Source organism: Drosophila tropicalis, unplaced genomic scaffold (genome assembly GCF_018151085.1).
Source record: "Drosophila tropicalis isolate 14030-0801.00 unplaced genomic scaffold, ASM1815108v1 contig_158, whole genome shotgun sequence".
Taxonomy (NCBI): domain Eukaryota; kingdom Metazoa; phylum Arthropoda; class Insecta; order Diptera; family Drosophilidae; genus Drosophila; species Drosophila tropicalis.
The window spans coordinates 10,808,413-10,831,186 of NW_027172602.1; the positions used below are offsets into that span (position 1 = coordinate 10,808,413).

Here is a 22,774-nt window from a genome sequence, read left to right on the forward strand (position 1 = left end):
CATTTCACTCAAAAGGAAGCGTCTGATTCATATACACTCTCAAGTGGGAAAATTATACAAGAATTTCATTAAAAAATGGGTGGGAAAGGAAATGTGTAAACATTTGATGAGGACCCCGGATGTCCTGGTCAGGATCTTCATGCGGCTTTTGTGGCAACGAAACAAAAAAAAAACGGGAGACGAGAAAAAAAAGAAAAGGAAAAGAAAGGAAGAAAAAAAATGGCATACATGTAAACATTTAAAGCTGTTGGGCAAATTATGCCCAGGCCAAGTAAACAAAAAAGAGAAGAAGAAGTAAGAGCAGGCAACGAAGGAAGACACACACACACACACACATACGCACATTCACTCACACTTCTTAAAGTGAGGAGCTGCAGGCGGGATCGAGGACCAAGGACCGACTAATAAACTCAACTTGCCTGGCATAAAAATATCCATGCAAATTAATTAAATATTTACAGTTTACTGACATAAGCCGGGACGAGAGAGAATAGTGAGAATGGGTGGGGGAGAGAGAGGGGAGGGGGATGTAGAACGCAGGACAAACTGAAGTGAGCTTTGCGCTGAATTGCAAAAATATGCAAAGGTAAGCGCCAAAAGGCAAAAGGAAGACAGGCAGGCAGGCAGGGAGGAAGGGTAGCAAGGATAGCAGGATGAGCGGTCGGGCAAGGCAGGAAGTGTATGAATGAATGACTGGCTCAGTGGTTGGAGTCTGGACAGATTGAAACGGACACAGGACATAAGACGGAAGCGGGGCCAAGAGCTTGTCTGATTGAAGTACGTGAAAAGGACGACGATAGCGACGACGATGAGAAGGCGTTGGAGTTGGCGGATGATACAAAAATTACATGCAACGGAGACGAAAAGGAAATGCGACCGGAGTCGTTCTGTCCGTGTTTGTCTGCGAAATGAAATTAGTGTTAAGCTTGCTGAAAAGAAGGCGAATGGCAACATCAGCGGCAACAGCCTCAAGCCCCCGGCCCCCACTAGAAGCCCCGGTGGCAACCAACTTCAACCTCAAACAAACAAACAAACAACAAACAATCAGAAAACTGCGAAGCAAAGACTGTATAAACGAAACAACAAGTACTATACAACACAAAAAATGCAGAAACAAATAAACTTTTATGCTTGTAATCAAATTTTTTTGCCACGCTACATAATAAATTTAAATCAATTTACAAAAAAAAAAAAAAAAAAAACATACTATGTAAAACAAATTAGAAATCGGACTCAAGTCCTGGTGGTCACTCAATTGTGTAAAAATGTGAGAATGTGCACCCCAATGGTGACCCCGACGAGTGGAAAGTATTTAACGATTTGCTTTGGCCATTTGAAACTTTTCTCTTGCTCCTTTCCAAATTGTTGCACTTCAAATGAAGCTAAAAAATAAATAAAAGAAATTGAAATAGCCAAGGAAAGACAAAAAAATAGAAAATACCAAAAATACTTTTCCCCAACAGAAGGGAAGAGTAGAGTAGAGTAGAGAAGAGAAGTACAAGGGCCGAAAGTTGCCTGCAGGCTTAACTTTTTAATGGCAAGAGCAAAGAGACAAACACACACGGGCTGGCTGCGGGCTGTGGCACTAGCAACTGACAACTACTCTGTGTGTGTGTGTGTGTGTGGGGAGCGTGTGGGGGTGGGGTGGAGGAGCAGTATACTTAAGTGCATGTTACCCAAACAATTTACTAGCGTAAGTTTTTGGGGGGTGAGGAGGCAAAAATTTGAATTGGCTGAGCTGAAAAGCTGAGGAAGAGTTGGAGGAGAAGGCCCAGAGAAATGATAAAGACGAACAGCTGAGCAAAAGTTAAGTGGAAAAGCAGATGAAGAGGAGACCAAGTACACATAGGAACAGGAAGAAAAGAAGCAGCAACAGCAGCTGAAGACTCATGAGAAGTTGAAATGAAGATTTATTTGGCCTATTTGCTTATTTATCTTTGGACGATGCGCCATTTTGTGAGCTGCGTTTTTTTGTAAAAACTTTACGAAAACTTGCCACGGGTATGCGAGGAGATGAGATGAGATGCGATGAGATGGGTTAGCCCACTCAAGTTCTAAGTGCGGGGCAAGGAAATTACGTTAAGTACCGTAAACTTAAAATGTTAGAAAGGTCCTCGAAATGTCCGCATTGTCCGCATGCTGTATGTGTGTGTGTGTGTGTGTGCGCTTAGAGAGAGTTAAGCATGTTATAAATGTTATATAAAACATCCTCTCAAACTTCTATTACTCTTCCATCCCAGCACCATCGCGCACTACCCCGCACTTCATGGCCCCCATCCTACCATCTACCGTGCTACACTCATATCCTGTGCTCTTTCTCCTGTCTAAGCGACAAAGTTTTCTGCTCTTTTAAATGTCCTATAAATGAGGTTACAGTTAAACCTCTCATTTGACTAACTTTTTTAATTAGCTTTAGCCAAAAAATATCAAATTTTCGTTTCTTCCTAGCGCATTGGTAACCCCGACGTTTTGAATTTGTCAATATTTATATGTTCTAACATGTGAAAGATGTTTTGGTTTTATACACAGTCTCAACTGTACCTGTACTGCTTACAGGAAGTATGAATATAAACAAGGGTCTACACAAAACTACTAGCAACTTCTTCACCCAGTAGCACCAGCAAATGGGCAATTTAATTATACGGAAATCACACAAAATTCATCTAATTAGTTTGGCGTTTTAATTGCCAGTGCCAGCAAGTAAATGGGAAGAGCCACTCGAAAAAAAGATACCAAGATGAAAAGAGGAAGAGGGTGAGAGAAAAGAGACCAATTGAGGGATTTTTGCCATAAATTATGTCATCTCCGTTGCGGAGACAGACCAAAAGAGAAAGTCGAGTAGGAGTAGTGGAGATGAAAATGGAGATGGAAATTGAGAGATGAAGTAGTAGCAGAAGAAAAAGAACTAGCAGAAGATACTCTGCACTCATATCATTCTTTTGCTCTATAGTTGAGATTTCAATTGTGTTTGCTCTGTAAATATTTCAATAATTCCTCTTGTTTCTGTTTCATTGCGAAAAACGAAAATAACCAATATCGTATGTATCTAGGCACATGTATATGTATCTATGTATATCTGTGTGTGTGTGTGTGTGTGTGTGTGTGTGTGTGTGTGTGTGTGTGTGTGTGTGTGTGTGTGTGTGTGTGTGTGTGTGTGTGTGTGTGTATGCTGGACGAATGCATCTGCATTCAGTGAGATTGTTTGTTGTTCTCGGCACAGGCCAGTGCCTGACTGCTGACTGCCGATTGACATTTGTTTCCTTTCATCCTTTTTATTCCTTTCTTTTATTTTTCTCTCCAAGTAATTGGCCAATGCGCAAAAAGCGAAGAAATTGCCAGTTATATAGAATACGTGAAGTGGCTCTGTATGTGTGTGGGTGTATGATGGGACTATGGCGCCCTTTATGACAGCAATGAAAAGCTGAGAGACTAAAGTGGAAAACAGAAAAAGGGAATCCATTAGCATCATTTAAATAACTTGATTAATATGCAAAATAAAGTTCAATACAATGCAAATATTTAACAAGCAATTATAAAAGATGTTTCCAATTAACAAGAGACAAACCAAAAGCGACTCTAGTTTCAATTTATTCTGTTGATAGATAATAAACTATAATTACGCCTAATGTCAACTGTTTGCTCATCAAAGAAACTTCAATTTGAAGTTAGAATTGAGCATCATTTCTAATTCATTTCATTAAATTTTAATTTTTTTCGTTTTTCGATTTCGTTTTCCCTCGGGTCAACACAAAAACAAAAAGCATATATATTTATATATTATTAAGTTGTATTTTTTATTGCTTAATGTTAATCGCTTGGGAAACGAATTCTTCGTACTGGGCTTGTGTCTTTGTTTGATGTCTCTGCCAAAGCTTATTTTGTTAGATATTCGATTTTTTTTTTTGTTTTTCATTATTTTATTGAAGCAAAAGCCGCTTAAAACATTCCTTAGAGCTTAAAATTTATTTATAGAGAAGCAACAAAAAAAAAAAACCAAACCAAAAAAAAAAAAAACATAATAATATCAATATACAAAATTCATGTGGCACATCAAAAAGCAGCAGCAGCAGCCGCAGTCCATGGACCAATAAAATTGTCAAAAGTAAATAAAATGTATAAATCAAAGCGGCAAAAAAAAAAAAAAACAACAACACCAACAAAAATGAACTGAACAGAACAACCGAAAAGCGAAGAAAATGAAATAGTTTGTTTTATGCTTCGTTTTCAGGGGGTTGTGAGAGGGTGTTGGTTGGGCAATTGGATGGCTGCTTTTTCCTGGGTTGGTGGTTGGGGGTGGTGTTGAGTGGGAGGGGTTTTTTTTTTTTTTTTTTTTGTGATTGTTCAGTTGCCATGTTACTTAATTGCCAAGAGCAATAATTGATAGCCAGCCTGTGTGAAACGCGTTGAAACGGAAGTGGCCAACAAATGTGCAAGTGACAGTTCAAATGAAACACGAGAAGAGTCAAAAGGGAACAAAGTGAACGAGTGCGAGGGAAATAGACAAAACAGACAGACAGACAGATAGATAGAGACAGAGACAGAGAGCGAGAGAAGGAGCGAGCTAGGAAGAAAAAATAAATAAATTATGAACGGACAAGTGGTAAGTGGGCAATGGTAGGCTGGGAATAGAAGAAGAAATCGAGTTTTTCTATGGCAAAACAAAATTTAATTAAACTTTAAAGAGTTCCCATACATTATATAAGACATCTTAGATCTTTTGGTTTTATTCAAAAAAACCCTTTAGTTAATACTTTGAAGAAGGTTGTCACTTAAAAATTCGGCATCAAATTGTGAACATTTTGTAAAAACATTTTCTTGGTGGGTTATCAAAAGTTTTGCTTGACATTAAAGCGTTTCTCATCTCGTTGATGAGAGTGGAAACATTTACCAGTTGATGGGCGTTAAATAAAAAGGCATTTTTAATATTTTAAGACCGCACACACACACACACACACACACACACACACACACACACACACAGGAGCATACGTTCATACATGCATGGGGCACTTGAAGTTCTTCTTTGAGCTCGCTCGCTCGCTCGTTCTCTCTCTTACTCTCTCTCTCTCTCTCTCTGTCTGTCTCATCTTGTCTTAGGGCTTTAGTGCAAAGTTTTCTTTCTTTCACGGTTTTCGTTTTTGGGGGCCATTCAACGTGGCAAATTTCACGCCACTTGATGCTAAGAAGGAAGACAGTCAGACAGTCAGACTGTGTGACAGACAGACAGCGACAGTTGGACGAATGGTTAGAGGTAAAGACAGTGTCAGTTTGTGCGTCTTATGTGCTACATTTTGCCGGCGTTTTAATCCTTTTGCATTTAAGCTGCCGCTGCTGTTGTAGTTGATGCAGCAGCGTAAAAAGCATCGTTAAATAAACATGAGAATATGAATGTATGATTGGCCATGCCTTTATCATCATCATCATCACCATCACCATAAAGTTTATGGGCTCCCCGCCCCCTCTCACTTATTGTGCCCTCGTACAGACATCCATGTATACATATACATACATACATATATCTATCTTAAGCTTAAGCTTTTCTTTTTAATTTTCCTCGAAACACTTTGTTTTCTCTCATTTTATAACCTGACAAACTTTTGCTTCACTTCATTCTTTCATTTCTCTTTGTTTTTATGTCTGTGTGTGAGTGTGTTTTATTGTCTCTTAGTCCAATTAAAATTGTGAATTTATATCTCTATGGACTTAGTTATTTTGTAGTTTTTAATAAGCAAGAATGCAAATTTTCCTGACAGACTCGTCTTGAAATTGATTTATATAATGATTTATGCTGAAACAAAATTATTTTCAAGTGGAAAACAGCAGAAAAAAAAAAACAAGAAAAAAGAAACCTCCACCAATGAACAGCATTAAAAATGGGGAAAATAAAATGGGTCGGCCTCTTATATTAAAGTGTGTGTGTGTGTGTGTGTATTGTCAATTTATGCAGCACGCATTGTGGTTTTTAGTTAAAGTTTATAAGTTTTGCCTACTATGGCATTCCCTACAACTTCCCATAGACTAAACCCTCAAAAAGGACCCCAAAATGCTAGAAACAAAAAAAAAAAATGGCCATGTGACAATGTATTAAACAGCAGCTCTTGAGTCGAAGAACATTCTCAAAATCCGGTTAGTGAAAAAAAAAAATTGAATTTAATTTCTAAAACATTCTTTAACTGAAACTCCATTTTGTAACTTTGTTTCGGTTACTTTAAAACGAAGGGGAGGGGGTGGCGCTGTTGTTGATGATTACATAACGTTTGCCTTAGACGTGTATTTGGTTTTCATACAAAATGCTCTACTCTAGAAAAAAAAGAAGAAACAACCAACGATAGAGGGATACAAATAGCGAGAAAAATGAGAAACAGACGGAAAAAAATGGCAACGATGACAAAGACCGAGGGCGTTACACTACCCTTACCCATGCCTACACACACACACACATACACACACACACACACTCATATACATATTCATATATATATATCCATTCCCACTCACTCACTCCCTACCACACAACGACGACTTGAAACCATCGGCTCTTTTCTCTTCAGTTATGCTTGTAGCCTAACTACTTTGTCCTGCCTTCGTTTTAGCAGTATTTTTCTTCCTTGCCAGATAAATATTAGAGTGAGTTTCGAGGGAGGGTGTGGGTGTGGGTGTGGTGTGGTGTGTGTATGTTCTGGCCTTTATTTATGGTCCATTGCTGTGAAGAAGCTTTCTCAGTTTTACTTCTACAATTTCTCACATCTTTATTAAAGCAAACCCAGAGCCAAAGAGCCTAGTCGAGCTCTACCATAGTTTTTAATAAAAAGAAGAACGAAACAAAAACGAAAAAAACGGGGGAAAAAAATAAACTATATTCTTTTTTTCCTTTCGTTTTACTTAATTTATGTAGTTCCCCAAAGAGGAAGCAGGCTCCTTAATAGTTTTTAACTTAAATGGGCAAAACCTTAGGGGCAGGGGAATAAATAAAAGACAAGTAGATGAGGACAATGTCTTGAAGGCTTGGCGTCTTCAAGTCTCGTCCTCCTCCACAAAGTTACACATCTTTTGTGTTTTTTTTTTTTTTTTTTTTTTTTTGGTAGCAGCTTCCACCAAATAGGAGCAAGCCACTGATGGCTTATTTTATCTGTCTTCTCCTTGACTCAACTTGACTCAACTCAAGCCAAGACGACTCGTTTGGGCTCTCGTGTGTCGATATTTTATTTTTATTTGAGAAAATCAATTTATGGCCTCTTTGGCAATAAACGATTTCTCTTTTATTTGCCTTCCTTATATATGTATATCATTTCTTTGGATATTGCTTTATGGTCTTCTCTTATATCCTTGTAAAAATTTTCTATAGTTGTCAACGCTCCCTTCCCCTTACCCTCCCAAGCTGCTGCTGCTCCTGCTGATGATGATAAAAACATCAAGTAGTGGATAACCATTGCAAGACGAAATGCCACAAATCGTTCACTTAAAGCCAAGATGAAAAAATGTGATTTTACACTGGTGCAACAGTGCGTATGATTGATATCTAGTTAAATCAGTTAATGTGAATGATGCAATTAAAAGGATCCTTCTATCACTTGTTAGCAATCAAAGAATTTCCAGATTTGCCCTTTTTTATGCTGTTTACTGCAAAGTTTCATTTTTATTTCATTTCATTTGTTATATTGTACACATTTACTTTAACCCCCACGACATGGCAATTGTCCAACTTTAGCGTTTCTTTTTTTTTTTTTTTTTTGTGTTTGTGTTTAATACAATTTAAAGTAGGTTGGATGAGTCTGCAAATGGCATTCAGTGAAATTTAACAATCGTGTTTTTTTGCCATACTCCATAATTTATGAACTTGTCAAATGTTTCGCTTCCTCTCACACTCTTTCGCCAGCCCCCTCTCCCTTTCTGACGTCCTCTCTTGCCTACCATTCCTGCCATTCCTCATTCGCGTTGTCTATATGTTAGTGAAATTTATTCATCCTTTGCCAGAGAGCGAAATACAATAATAAAACCGCCTTTATTTGTTGTGAAAAAAGCTTTCTTTAATTTTTTTTTTTTTTTTTTTTTTTTTGTTTTTTAATTTAATTTAATTCTTTTTTATGTTGGCTACTGTTGTTCATACTTTGTTTCGCTTTGTATTGCATTGGTAGTTTTTTGTGCGTTTCCGACTGGTCGCATTTTTTTTGTTGTAGCCCCAAAAATATTAAATTTTGCAATTTGTTTGTGGGGCACTTTGTTGGTCAAAGGTTTCAAATGCAAAAGGATGTAATGGGTTTTAAATTATTACTACTTTTTATGGAAATATAATTCGTGTATAATGTTAGTTACTTATTTCAGTTCCTTAAAATAAAAAAAGCGTAAGTTAAGTTAATGCCGCCTTAAGCTTTATTTCATTTGCATTGATTTAAACAAAGATGACCTTTTTAGACTTTCCTTTTTATGATATTTCGATCCAAGTTTCCAATTTAAGTTTATATATTTTCGCTTTTAAAGTTTCGCATTCAGCTTATGCCGTGTAATGCCTCGAAGAAGGCCATATCGTTCAAATCAGTTTCAGCTTGAATGCATTAGAAAAGAAAACCAAGGACAAGGCAAATCTGTGTTAAATATATGTAATTATGCTTTTCGTGTTGAACAAATCGTTTAGATATAATTTTTCTTTGTTATTTTAATGATTACACCATCCCATGCCATACCCTTATCCCTAACAGATTATCCTCCCCCAATCAGGACACACACACACAAAGTTTTGTGGGCCCAAAGCAACATACATATCTACATGTATACATACATATATAATCGGTAAACTCCCAAAACTATGAACTTCTGATTTATTCAATTTCTCTGTTTCTCCCTCTCTCTCTCCCCCTTTCTCATTTCTCTATGCCCCGTGTCTTTCTATCGTTCAGTTCTTTTGTTAGGGGGAACAATGGACACAGTTTACCTTGTAATCCGCCCTACCATTCGATTCTCAGTCCCTGTGTTTGCCCTGCCTTTTGCGTACACATTTCCATTCCATCAAAAAGCAATTCACTCAACCAGAGAGCAGCCAGACAGCAGCATTCAGCATTCATTTGGTTTCATCCATCAATCAATCAATCAATCAATCATTATGGTCATAAAAAATTAGCAAAAATGTTGCAAACGTAAATGGTGAGAGGCGATTGGCCTTTTGTTACCCGTTCGCATTAAAATTAATTAAAAATGTTGATGAATACAAATTACGAAACATTAAAAAGACCAACAATAATGACCAAATGGCACACACACACACCCACACGCAAATGACCATGAAAAGACAAATCAAAATTGAAAATATATTTAAGTTAAATTTTCCTTCAGGACTTTGAGGGTTCTTAGAAGTAGTTACAAAAGACAAATATTCTATAATTAACTCTTTATATGATTTATTTACAAATTTTTACCATTCCCTTATTTAGCTGCTCTTTGACTTTATTCTTGGAATACCGTCTCACACCCACAACACACACAGGAAAAGAACTAGAGATAGAGAGAGAGAGAGAGAGAGAGACAACAAACCACAAAAATCAAGAGATTGAAAATCTGATTAAAAGAAAATACGTAAACGAATTGGTGTGAAAATCAGACACTCGTATTTCGTCTTCATTAACATCATTCCACTTTCATAACTCAATTTTGAAGAGCCAGAGACAAACACACAAACACACTCACGCCCCCTCTTCTCCAACACTTACCCTTCCAAACACACACACACACACACACACACTCACACACAATACTCTGTACCCAGGAAACAAGCTAATTCCAGGCACACAGAAAACCAGCTGACGAAGCCAAATCAATTTCGTAGCTAACAAAATTGAAAAAAAAAAAAAAAAAATAAATAAATAACAAAAAAGAAAATTTGCCTTTTTTTTTTCTTTTGGCCATTCCCTTTGGCCCTCTCCCAGCAGCCTAATCAAATCAAAGAGTTCCAAAAAAAAAAAAAAAACACACGTTTCCGAGCTAACAAACACGTAAAGTTTTATCGCTGCTGAGGAATGTAGAAGAACCGTTTCAAAACATACCCTGTACTAAAAGAAAACTAAAAAAAATTATTAATAGACTCCACTCAGAGAAAGGAAGAAAAAAGAGAGAGCGACTTTGATTTAATTTGTAAACTTTGCAAATATATTCTATTGCAAATAACTCACGATTTCGAAATGTCTTGCAATTATAAGCTACAGGGTATACAGGAGAGCAGTGACAGGAAATAAACACCCAGGCAGCAGACCAATTGAAAGAAATGTGGAAAAATTCAACAAGCATTTGATAAAACATTCAACAACAACAAGAATTATGGCAAATCAAAAACGAAATGAAATGCCAAACAATCTTTATAAATAATGTCTGAAAATAATATTTCGACAATTTACAATGAAAATGATTCACCCTCAATTATGAGTTTGTCAATGGCAAGTGCAAACAGAGGGGAAGGCGGAGAGAAATGCATTTTCCAAATAGAATACATTCCAAGCCACAGACACTTTTACCCACGCCTTCGCCCACATCATCATCTTGTCGCTGCTTGCCACTTTGTGGCAATAAAAAGTTTGTTTATAAACAAACAAACATACGATTGTTGTAGGTGTTGTCTCTGTCTCTGTATATCCCATCTCTGTCTCTTGGCGTCTCTCTTATGTTTGTGTTGTGTCGTTGTTGTGGCATGTCACTCAGCAAGCAGGAAAATCTTTGAGCCACCCAAAAGCACATACAAAACAATAAATAAAATGCCAGATTTGCTATGTGGCCCAACACACACACACACACGTACACACACACACTTAGGGAGCTAGAGTCTATTGTAGTGGTGGTTTGTTAAGGTAGAACCAGGAAACATGCTCGTCATCAAAAGTGCCAAAAGACCTATGACTGACAAAGTAACGAAGACAAAAAAAAACGAAATCTTCTTGACCTGAGACAAACATTTTGAAGCTAAAGTAACATACTAACATACATATATGAAGAGAAATTGATTCTTAATTAGTTTAGTGAAATAATAAATGGGCTATGTTTGTTTGATTGAAAACATTACAATTGCCTTGGAAAGGAAAGAAAAACAAATCAATAGAACAAATATTTTATGAAGATTTCTAAACTAAACTCATGAAACAACTCTCGCATTTTGTATTTAAAAGCTTTCCCATTTGAAGTACTCTCGAAGACAAAACAAAGTCCAAAAACTATTGTCAGGAGCAGCCGAGGAGATGGACCAAATTTTTCTTCTACTGATTTTGACGTCAAATGTTTGCTCTTGTTGAACAAATTTATTTGAATTCGCTCATTTAAATTTATTATGCCTAAAGCGTCGTCGCCTAACAAAAAAAAAAAAAAAAAAAGAAAAGGAAAGGAAAATCTCTGTATGTGTCTCAATCGACAATTTTTCTTTTTGTAGCACCCCCAACCAACCAACCAACCACCCACCCACCAACCTCGACCTCATCTTGCTATTCATGCCTCCGTTCACCACGAACATTTTCCTGTTGAGGTGGTGCTCAATGTAGCGACTCATTAAGAAATCATTTTTCACAAACATTTTTCTTGTTGGTCTTTGTTTTGCCTTGTGTGTGTGTGCACAACCAAAAATAGACACCCACACCCACACACACACACACACACACGCGTATGTTTGTATGTACGTACTGCACATCAAATACAGAAAGCGCTCACTTGTTGAAAATCGCATAGATATTCAAATTCAGATTGATTGAAATGATTTTTGTGTCGAATTTGTTTGAACTTACCTTATACTTGTTGTTGTTGTTGCTGTTGCTTTTGTTCTTGTTGTAGTTGTTTGTAATGTGTTTTATTGTTATTATCGTCGGTTAATTGCTTATTAATTATTAAATAATTTAAATTTATATTGAAGACGTCTTTAAATGTTTGTTTTTGGTTTTTGCGTTTTTGTTTATTTTTGTTTGTGGCAGCTTTTGAGAGATTTTCGTTATTAAATTGTTGTAATTTTCACGACGTCCCGAGGTTTGGTTTTTGTTTTTTCTTTTTTGTTTTTATTTCGCTCGTCGTTTTGTATATTTTTTTGTTGGTTTAACTTAAATGCAATTACAAATTAATTTATGATATGTTTAAATTTAATTGCATTTACTTTCGTTATATATATACATATAAATATATATATATATATATATATATTTATTTACATATATATATATATATATTTATATATAAGTATAAGTATTTGGACTCTATTTCAGTCTATTTGAGCTTTTGGTTTTTTTTTTTTTTCGTTATAATTAATAGAATTTATTTATTAATTCAAATGGAATATTTAAAATATTGCAAAATATAATTAAATGAGATTCCTTTTCATTCGGTTTTGTTCTTTCTTCTTGTTGTTGTTTTTTTCTTGTTATGTGTCTTTCGCTTCTGCAATTGTTCAATTGAGTTTGTAATTAATAAGTTATCGTTTCTGTTTTGTTTTGTTCTTTGGCTTCAATCTTCAAGCGCCGTTTGAAAGTTCTGCAATAAAAGTTGGCGAGAAACAAGAAACAAAAGAATTGTTAGTAACATAATAAATAAGAAATGTTTCAAGAAACAATACATCGTTTTTATGGGCAGCGTTAAATAAAATTTAATCAATGTTATGTTGCGAAAACCTCATTAGAATAAATATATATTTTACAACACTGGCGTTGACTTTGGTATGTAGCTTTTTAAGTGTCGAAGAGCTTTACTTAAATTATTTCTATAGTTTTTGTTTCCTACTTAATTAATCCAAGAAGAAACCATGGGAACACATGTGCATTTTACAACACTGGAAAATCCAGTTAGATTTACTTTTGGCTTTTGAACATTATCTAAGGGCACAAGTTGGAAAATCCCCAACAATGACTATGATATTAATACATTTCGCTTGCTCGGCTTATTGTTCATTCAAAGTGCTCTCATTTAGTTTCCTATGGGAGAGTTTCATACAGATATATAATACATACATGCAAAAGTCTATGGTGGTTCACAAGAGGGAGTGAGAGAGAGAGAGAGAGAGAGAGAGAAGAAGAGATTGGAACGGCTAGAATATAAGTGCATAGTGCAAGAGGTTGTGATAGATCGAAATCGGTAGAGTTGACCTGAACTGGGCCCATTGAATTATGCTGCAATAAATTTCACCTCATAAGCCAATAATGACAAAACTTTTGTGTTGCACGTTTCGTGCCACTTTTCCTTTACCCCCTACCCGCCATCGCACACACACACACACACACACAGACACACTTACCCGAACACCACGTCACTAGCTCATTTCGCTGCCTGCATAACAATGTCCTACATTGCCAACACGTACCAGGGGGCGTGGTAGCCCATACACACGCACACAAACAGACAGACAGAGAAGAGAGACAGTGAGCAAGTGAGAGAGAGAGAAAGAGAGGAATACGAAAATTGCATACGAAACGTTAAATGCAGCAAAATCGTAAAGTTATTGAGACAGAAAAAGGGTAAGGCTAGAATTGAGAGTGAGAAGGAGAAAGAGACTGGGTGAGACTGGGCCAAATGAGCCAAGAAGGCTTGCCAGACCGACAGACAGACAGACATATGCATGCATGTACATTAAATTCCACAAACATTGTACACGTAGAGAAAATTACGAAAATTACCAAAAAACTTCATCAAGTTCGTTTCCTGCAAAGGAAGAACTTATGTTCACATTTTTCAATCGATTTAATTTGCTACGATGATTCGCTTTTTCCAACTTCTATTCCGTTGTCAAAGATAAAAGAAAAATTATTTCAAAGAAAAGGTCTTTAGATCAGATCGTCTAAAAGATAGTTTCAAAGTCTCTTTTTCTTCGTTCAGTGTAAAATTTCATATTTTAAAGTCAACTTAAAGCGAGCAACCAGCAAAAGGCAAATGAAGCAAGTAATTATGGGACAGACAAGTGTAGGATGGGATAAAAGATGGCTGGAAAAAAAGAGAGCGCGAGAAGAAGGGGGAGCCTAGGTAAATGCATAATATATGCACACATTGCATCGCACCTTCCAATCCGGGACCACCGACCAACCACCACCACCATCATCATCATCGTCACTGTGCACCGTCCATGCCATCGCCCTAACGGGTAAGCAGTTGGCAGAGATGGCGGCTAGCAAACATTTCCGGGCTCTGTTTTCTGCTTTCGTTTTTCAAGACAAAGACCTAGTCCAAAAACGTTGGCGTTGTGGCTAAAAGAGTGGTTGATGGGGGTTGGACGGGGGGTGGGAGTCATCGTTGTCGTCGAATGTCGGTCACAATGTTAAGTGTAGGGTTAGGGAAAACGAAGAAAAAGAGAGAGAGAGCGGGGCTTAGGCCGGCACATAAATTGGCGTTTCTCCTCTCTGTCTCTCGATGTATGAAAAGTCATGCCATTAAATAAATATTGTGTAATAGCCAAATAGAGTAAGAGTGTAGAGAAAGGGGCACGAGCGAGAACGCCAAAGAGGAATAAACAAAACGAAAGATAGAAAAAGTAGTAAAATAAGACAGAAAGAGGGAGAGAGAGAAGGAAAGAGAGAGCGAAAATTTCTGTGTCTATGTTAACCCTTTTATCTCGCCTATATATATACTTAGTAAATGTAATTAAATTTGTCTGGACCTGTTAGTTTAAGCAATTTGTCTTGTTTAAATAGGCAACAAACAAAATCCATTCCCCTCCCATTATTCGACTCAAACAAAGTTTCTGCAATGTCATCATAATTCTGAAATAATTTTATATTAATTCTTGTTCAGCTCAGCGAATTGAGTCTATATTCTATCAAGATATTTTTTTCATTTTTGGTGGTCTTTTTTCGAGCTTTGCTTATTTCATAATTTTGAATCTGATGATTTCTAAATGTTAGCTTAAATTCTTTATTTCTAAGAGCTTTGAATTGGCTAGAAATCACTTTATGACTTTAAAGATTTTTCTATGCGATAGAGTCCATTAGTTTTTTATTTTTTTTTTTCATTTAAGGTTGTTGCTATCGGATTTTGGTCACACATAATCAAGATGAAAAGGTGTTTGCCACAATTCTTAGCATGTCATGCACACACACAAATAACATACAAGCTTGAAAAAAAAAAAAATTTAGAAATTCGTATTTTGCCACTTTAAGCCGATTTTCGGAATGATTTATATTTGACTTTTATATGTGAACAGAATAGAAATATCTTTATTTCATGTGCCATGACACATACACGCACACACACGCATACGCACACTGATAAATGTTTGTATATGTGGTGCAGATGTAATCATGGGCTAGACAAGAGGACAAGTTTTATTTTTAACTTGCACTTTAAGTAAGTTAGTCCCTCCCGCAGAGTGTGAAGCATGCAGCAAGCAGCGTGCAGCAAAACTGCTGCATTTAGTTTATAAGTTTATATGTATGCTTGTATGTGTGTGTGTGTGTGTGTGTCTTCTTGCCTCATTCACACTTATTGAAGCATACTTATGGGCGCTGGCGAAGGCGCTTAAGTGCAAGAGAGTTTTAGTTTTAGTTTGCCGCTGATTCTGCTGCTAGTTATTGCTGTTGTTGTTGTTGTTGTTGTTGTTGTTGGTGTTGTTGTTGTTGCAGCACAGTAATTGCTATTTACACACATAGAAAATAATGTTGGTTGTGTGCCTGATTTGATATCGGATACGAGAAACAGCAGGCAGGCAGGCAGGCAGGCTGGCAGGCAGGCATCAGCAGGGTGCCCAGGCCAAAAACCGAAATCAAAGCCAACAAGCAAACAACTAAATACACACACATAGACACACACAAACATATGCAAATTTGTGCTATGAGCGTATTAGTGAGTGTTTAATACGCGATCTATCTCCTTCTCGTTCACACTGGCGGCGACCCAAAGACCATTTAAACTAGGACATCGACGGGGCCAGGCCAAGCCAAGCCAAGCCAAACCAAGCCAGCCAACAATGGAAGGATATGTCGAGACAATAAAGGAAGTCAGCAGTAGCAGCAGCGTCACTTTTGTTTTTAGCCCGCATTATTTGCCATTATGCAGTTCTCCCTACCGCCGCTCATCCACTCTCTACCCCACCCGATCCCACCATGTTTTCCACCGCCTTCTTGTTGTGGTTATATTAAAAAGCTGAGTTTTTCCCTCTTCTTTTTTTTTTTTATTTTTTTGCTTTTTCGTTCTATAAAACGACAAATATGCGACATATTCCGACCGATGACGACGACAACGACAACTACAACCGACGACTCTTTTGGCCCTTGTCCCTGTTCTGCTTTCTCTTTGTTGTTGCTCTTTGTTCATGTTTCCTTTTCCCTCATATAAATTAGGTCACATATATATAAATAAGAAAGCAATAGTAAAAGATTTGCCTAAAAATGAAGTAAAACAAGTTAGTGAATGACTTAGAAATACAAACACCTACTAAATTCTGTTTAATTTCAAATTTAATTTAAGTAAAAAAAGTTAAACAATGGTCAATGGACTTGATATATTATTTATTTATCTTTTTTCATTATTTGCCTATTTGCTGTCCTTTTTTCTGTTCAACTGTTCCCAAGCCGTGAAATTTATGCCCTAATCAAAACATAAAACAAATCAAGCTAGAACAAAACTGATAAACTATATTGAAAGTAAATGTCAGAGTAGAAATAAATAATGCTGAGAATGATTCAAGTTACTAACAAAGTTCAATCACCTGCCAGTGCAGACTGCAAACTTTAATAAAGAAAATGAATAAATTAAAAGAACGAGTTAAACTCATTTTGAATGCTGATTCATCGTGTGTATTCAGTTGCCATTGGCTGAACAATATTCATATTATGCAACGTTATGCAAATTGCATTTTTGTTTTTCATACATATACATATATACCTACATATTTTTTTTGTTTGATTAAAAAATTAATCCCGCCTTTTTGTAGTTCTCTGTTCCGGCACAGTGAATGGTGAATGATGAGTTCTTAAAGAGCATAATGAATGATGTGAATGACAAGAGAAATCAAAATTTGAATATTACTATTTTCAACAAATTTGTCAACAAAAATTATGTTATTTCTTTTTGGGGATGTGGGGTGGGGTGGTGGTTGAAATTCGACAAATGTTAAGACTCAAATCACTTGAAATATTTATAGTTTGATTAAAAAAAAACAAAAGCAATGCATCAATCTATAAATAGACACACATCTATGAAATGTTTCTCATTGAGTTGTTGTTGTTTTTGATTTAGCTTCCTCTCTCCCTCTTATCTTCTTCTTCTCATTAATGATGAGGAATTATCATGATTTTTGTTCTCATTTTTGTGTTCCCCACAACTTGGCGAAGCCCACTAAAAACAAAAACAAAAATGTGGAAATGTATCGAACTGGAAAATTGTTAGTTTTGCTATGGTTTTGCCGCTTTCTTTTATAGACACACACACACACATACGTATATATGTTTGTATCTTTTTGTTTATAATTTTTATAATGCAGACACGAACAACAAAATAGAACAGCTGATGGCGAAAATTTGTTTATAAATGTGATCAAGTTATATTGAATGGCCGCCAATCGAGACCTGAGCTAAGCAACCACAAATTCATTCAGTCTCATTAAGAGAAATGCACAAAAACTCAAAGAAATCAAACAATTTAACATAAAATGTACTGAAGCTTATTAAATCTAAGTATTTTATATATGTATATTTAAAACCTGCTTTCAATTCTTTTTTAATAATTTGAAATTACTTTGTGTAGCAAACGAACAAGGCCTAGCACTGACCTTTAAACTATTAAGCATTCAAATATCCTTAAATTTTATATAATTGAAAACTTAGCATTAATAATGAAACCTATATAAATTGCAAACTAGTTTTCAACAATTTTACTTTTAGATCAAGTACTTTAAATCATCTTCATCTTCTATAAAGATTTTCATCTTGATAAAATAAATTTTGGAAAAGCAAAAACATTGCCTAAGTTGCATCTCTTTGATAGATCGCAAAGAAAGAAAGAAAGAGAGAGAGAGAGAATAGGGGGGTGATTGGCATCTAAATTTCATGGTATCAACTATTTTTTGATTCTTTGATTTTTCGATTTGATTCGAATGAATTGACAATTATTAAGTTCACATCAGTCCCGATTTTGAAGATTATATCGGATTTCTTACTAAAAATATTCCAACTATGCCCCAATGTCGATTAGTCATGTGTGTAATTATGATATTTGGCATTGATTTTATAACAATTTCCCGTGAAATTTTTCACACTTCAATCAAGCGTTCACAACAAAACAAATGAATCGATTAAAAAGCCCACACATTAAACATATTTGAAATTCCCATAAGATATATGGCATATATAGGTAGATATGTACATATACACAACAAAAACAAAAACCAAAACTTAATGTTGAATTGAAGTTAGTCATCGTTCACTCAGACACACACACACACCTTGAGCGCTTGCCTCATATCGAGGCAGCCAATGTGGCTGCCGCCACACATTCTTGAGATCGGATTCCTTCAGAGTTTGCTTTCATTTCTTGTTTTCAGCCTCATCCTCAGCATCATCAGCATTGACACTTGTCCAATGTTTATTTCATTTGTCGTCTTGGACACAAAATTGCACTGCATTTTTATTTCATTTTTCTTTCATTTTTGCTTGTAATAAATTGCAATTAATTTGTAATTTGATTTTCTTTCAATATTTTTTCTTTTATTTTACGTTTGGCTTTTCCTTTTTTTACTTTGCCTTTTTATCTTTTATCATTCTTTGCTTTTCTTTACGTTTTGCTTTGCTTCCTTATTTTAGATTTCTTGTGGCAAGCTCACAACATCCCGCACGTTGTTGTTGTTGTAGCTGTAGTTTAAAGATGTGAACACGTTAAAAAAATTTGCAAAAAAAACTCGCGCGATTTTAACAAAACAAAAAAAATCAGTAAGTAACATTCAAGTACAGTTCTGCGAGTGTGTGTATGCAAGTAGCTAGGTGTCAGTGTGTGTGTGTGTGTGTGTGTGTGTGTGCAGTGTTTCCCCTTGGAAATAATTCCTTATTTTTGTTCAAATTTTCCAATTAAAAGTATGCACTTTTTCCTCATGGAAATATTTCTTTACTTTCATTCAAATTTTCTAAAGAAATCTACTGCAAAAATTATGATCCTAATTTTTGTAACCTTCTCTTTTTTCAAAATTTCATTTTGGTTAAGTGCAATGTCTTATTGCAAATTTTGCACCCTAACTTATTGATTCGGGGACTCAGGCGATTTTTAAGACTTTTTCTTGAAAAACTTTACCAAAATTTTGAAAATTTTAATTCAAACGCTTTTTTCAACATTTTTTCTCTTCATGAAACGGACAACACGGAAATGATGCAAAACCGAAGCCGGACTTTGAAATTTGACATTGCTAGACAACCACACATTGACACAAGTGCACACACATAGGCACACACACACACACAAATGTAGACGAAAGAGTGTCTTCTTTCTTCTATATTATTTATTTATTTTAATTAATTTGGTGTTTTTTTTTTTTTGTATTTTTGTGATTTTTTCTCGAACCCGGTCAACGTGTGCGAGCACGCGGAAAAACAAATGTAAACTGTTTTTGCAGCAATGCTAGCAAACGCTTGGAAGCGGCATCAAAAGAAGGCAGGAAAAACAAGAAAAACATAAGCCGAAGCATAAATGCACGAATGGGCAATACGAAGTGGCGAATAACGAACACGAGAGCTACACGAGCGCGAGACGAACGAAGTCCCGACAGCCGAAGACGACAAAAGAGGTCTTTCCTCGACACAGGCACACACAAGCAGAGAGAGATACGTACATACACACACACACACATACAACAGAGACAGCACACGTTGCTTAGCGGTGAAGGGCCGCACACGAATGAAGAATCGAGATGCCAGAAAATAGACTTTTCGGTGGTCTGCTGCTGCTGCTGCTGCTAATGCTGCTGCTGCCTCTGCCGCAGTCGAAGCTGCTGTTGCTGTTGCTGTTGCCGTTGCCATTGCTGCTGTTGGCGCTTTCTCTCTCTCTCTCTCTCTCTGTCTTTCACACACTCTCTGTCATACGCTCTGTTTTTGCTGTCGTGAACGGTTAACAGAAGCGAAGTTGCAAAAGCTTTTCGTGCGACTTCCGGTAACTGAAACGGAAGCGGCAGGGAGAGAGACAACAGCAGCCGGTATGTTCCCAGCTCATTATAGATGTATGCCTGTGTGTGTGTGTGTGTGTGAGAGAGTCTCATTAGATGCTGATGCTGCTGCCGTTGACTTCGAATTCTGCTACTGCAACTGCACTGCACATTTTTAGACTTATTGCATACATTTAGGCGTACATTTAGCCCACAAATCAAACAACAAAACGATACCGAAACAAAATCATTTCATAAGGCTTAACAATGCCAAACAAAAGGCAAATGATACATACATATATTAGAAAGTTTTATTATTCTGATTTACAAAACAAAATGCCTTTTAGAGTCGAGTTTGATTTCCCTTATCAATGAAATTATAACATTAAAATTTATATTTTGAAGAGAAAATTTAACATTTACGCTTCTATTTCTATTGAGAATGCAATGCCGAGAAGTGCCGTCGGAATGTGCCAATCTAATGTTAAGAATAGTCCTCTCAGTCAGTTAAAACCTCATTTATAACTACTATATACATACGTATATATATATGTTTGAAGATAATATGATTATTTCATCATTTTATCTTCTAACATGGCGAATACCTAATTTATAAGTAGGTATATTATAAATAAGTATATATATTTCTATAAAATCTGCTCAAATATATAACCGTTTCTTAATTTCTCAACCACTTTGTTAATCAATAAGATTTTCAATGCAATTTGTTTTTCATTTTTTCCTTTTTGGGGTACAACATGTCGTATACGCAATGAGATCAAAGAATTTCGTTATAAAATATAATTTTCAGGGACATAATGAACTCAGATTTAGCTAATAATTATATAGTTTCATAATTGATGTGACTTTTTAGGCTCAATGAGTTTCCACCTTTAGTGGCATCGAAAAGAAATTTCAGTAATATGCAATTGCCCCTTGGCATATGCAACAGCAAAATGTTTGTTAACAGAGAGCAATGTTAAAATGTAAAATGTTTTTTTTTCTTTTGGTTTTATGGAAGCGTCGCAGCAAAGTTGACGTCATGAAAAAGCGGCATTAAGTCTTCGCACTGCGGAGAGGTTCGTTTCTGGATGAACCTTTTGGGTGGCGGTTAGATGGGGGGTTGTGCAAGGTATTTGGTCGGCCGAAAAACACGTTTTTGTGCAGAAGGCATTCACACCGAAAAATGTTGTTGGTGTTATTATTATTGCTGTTGTTGTTATTATTGTTGGTTTTGTTAGTCCTGCATATGCAGCACGTGTTGGAGAAGTTGCTGCCACGCTCGCTCTCTTTCTCTCTGAAATATTCTCTTTCTCTCACAGACTAGCTGGCACTTCTCTTTGTCGTGTTTCATTCTCTTTCTCTGTATCTCTTTAAAGCCGGCTGTGTTTTGCGGTTTTTGAAACATCAAATTGTTTACTATAAAAGCATTAAACAAAGCCAACCATCCACACACACAGACACACATACGCCTGCATGCACTCACACTCATACACACACATACACTCACACACACACAAGAGAGTTGTTATAAATTGTTATTAATTATTATTTTGAACTCACACGCGTTAGTTTATCCATAAAAAAATGATTACAATCACACACAAGCACAAAAAAAAAACTGTACAATTAATGATTAAAGTTGTTATATCTATATTTATTTTTATTTTCCGTTATTTTATTTATTTTTATACATTTTGAGAACTGTGTTATTCTCAGTCTTTTGTTTTGTTGTATTTTTGTTGTTTTTTCTTTTTGTGTTTATAGGTTCTTGAATTTTTTTTGGCAAGCGGCGCGTGTCTTAATGCACCACTTCCTGTTCGGCTACTGTACCGTTATGGCGCGGCTAAGCATTACCGTTATTTTTAGTGTGCCGGCAAAAACTTGACGCTCACTCACTCACCTCTCTCTCTCTCTCTCTCTCCCAGTATCTCTTTGCTGCTGCTGCTGCAGCGCCTACAAAAGCAGCAGCTGCAGCTGTGAAAAACTGCAACTCCGGGCATGCGATTTGAAAATTGTGTCAGCTTGACACAATTTTCCAGAAATGCGACTGGAAATGGGAAACCGGGAAACAAGAATTCGGGAATGCACAAAGCTTCTTCGTATATCTGTGTGTGTGTGTGTGTGTGTGTATGTATGTGTAGGTATAAAAATGGAACTTTGTTTCCATGTTGATGTAGGTCTGGATTTTCAGGACACGTGTTCTTTTGCCTATTTAGCAATTCGACTTCAAAACTATTCAAATTGATTCAGAACTTATGCATTATGCATTAAACTCATTCACTCACACATATGCACACACAAACATGCGTGCGTGTGTGTGTGTGTGTGCGTGTGTGCGTGTATGTGAGTTCAATAGCATTTTGGCATCCGGCAATAAAAAATAAATAAAGCCGACTAAATGCCTTGCAGTGAGAGACACAAGGCGATGAAAGAGCAATAGAGGGAAGATGGGAGAGAGAGTCGCAGCGAGAGAGAGCAAGAGCCACAAAGCCAACTTGTTTACAGTGAATTAACAGTCCCCTTAACATTGTGGCAAAAGCTTCTTTGGTCATCAAATATCGCACAACTGCTTGCAGCAGAAACTTTTTCCCATCTTACCATTTATTAGAAATGATCGAGCAAATTTAAATGACTAAACAAATCCTGGAATCAAGTGTTTCATGGCCAGCTCAATATATGCATGATTGTGTGTATACATAATAAACAAGAAAAAGA

General features: G+C 36.3%; 1 protein-coding gene across 3 annotated transcripts in view; it reads right to left on the reverse strand.

Moving 5' to 3' along the window:
- shakB (shaking B) overlaps nt 1–12,118 on the reverse strand; it is a 130,774-nt gene extending 118,656 nt beyond the window's left edge. The window contains exon 1 of one of the 3 annotated variants that reach the window (XM_068283677.1): nt 11,751–12,118. The gene's annotated coding sequence lies outside the window, so the exon portion shown is untranslated. The remainder of the gene's footprint in view (nt 1–11,750) is intronic. The other 2 variants (XM_068283678.1, XM_068283676.1) reach the window with 2 other exon arrangements.
- Nucleotides 12,119–22,774: the final 10,656 nt, after the last annotated feature.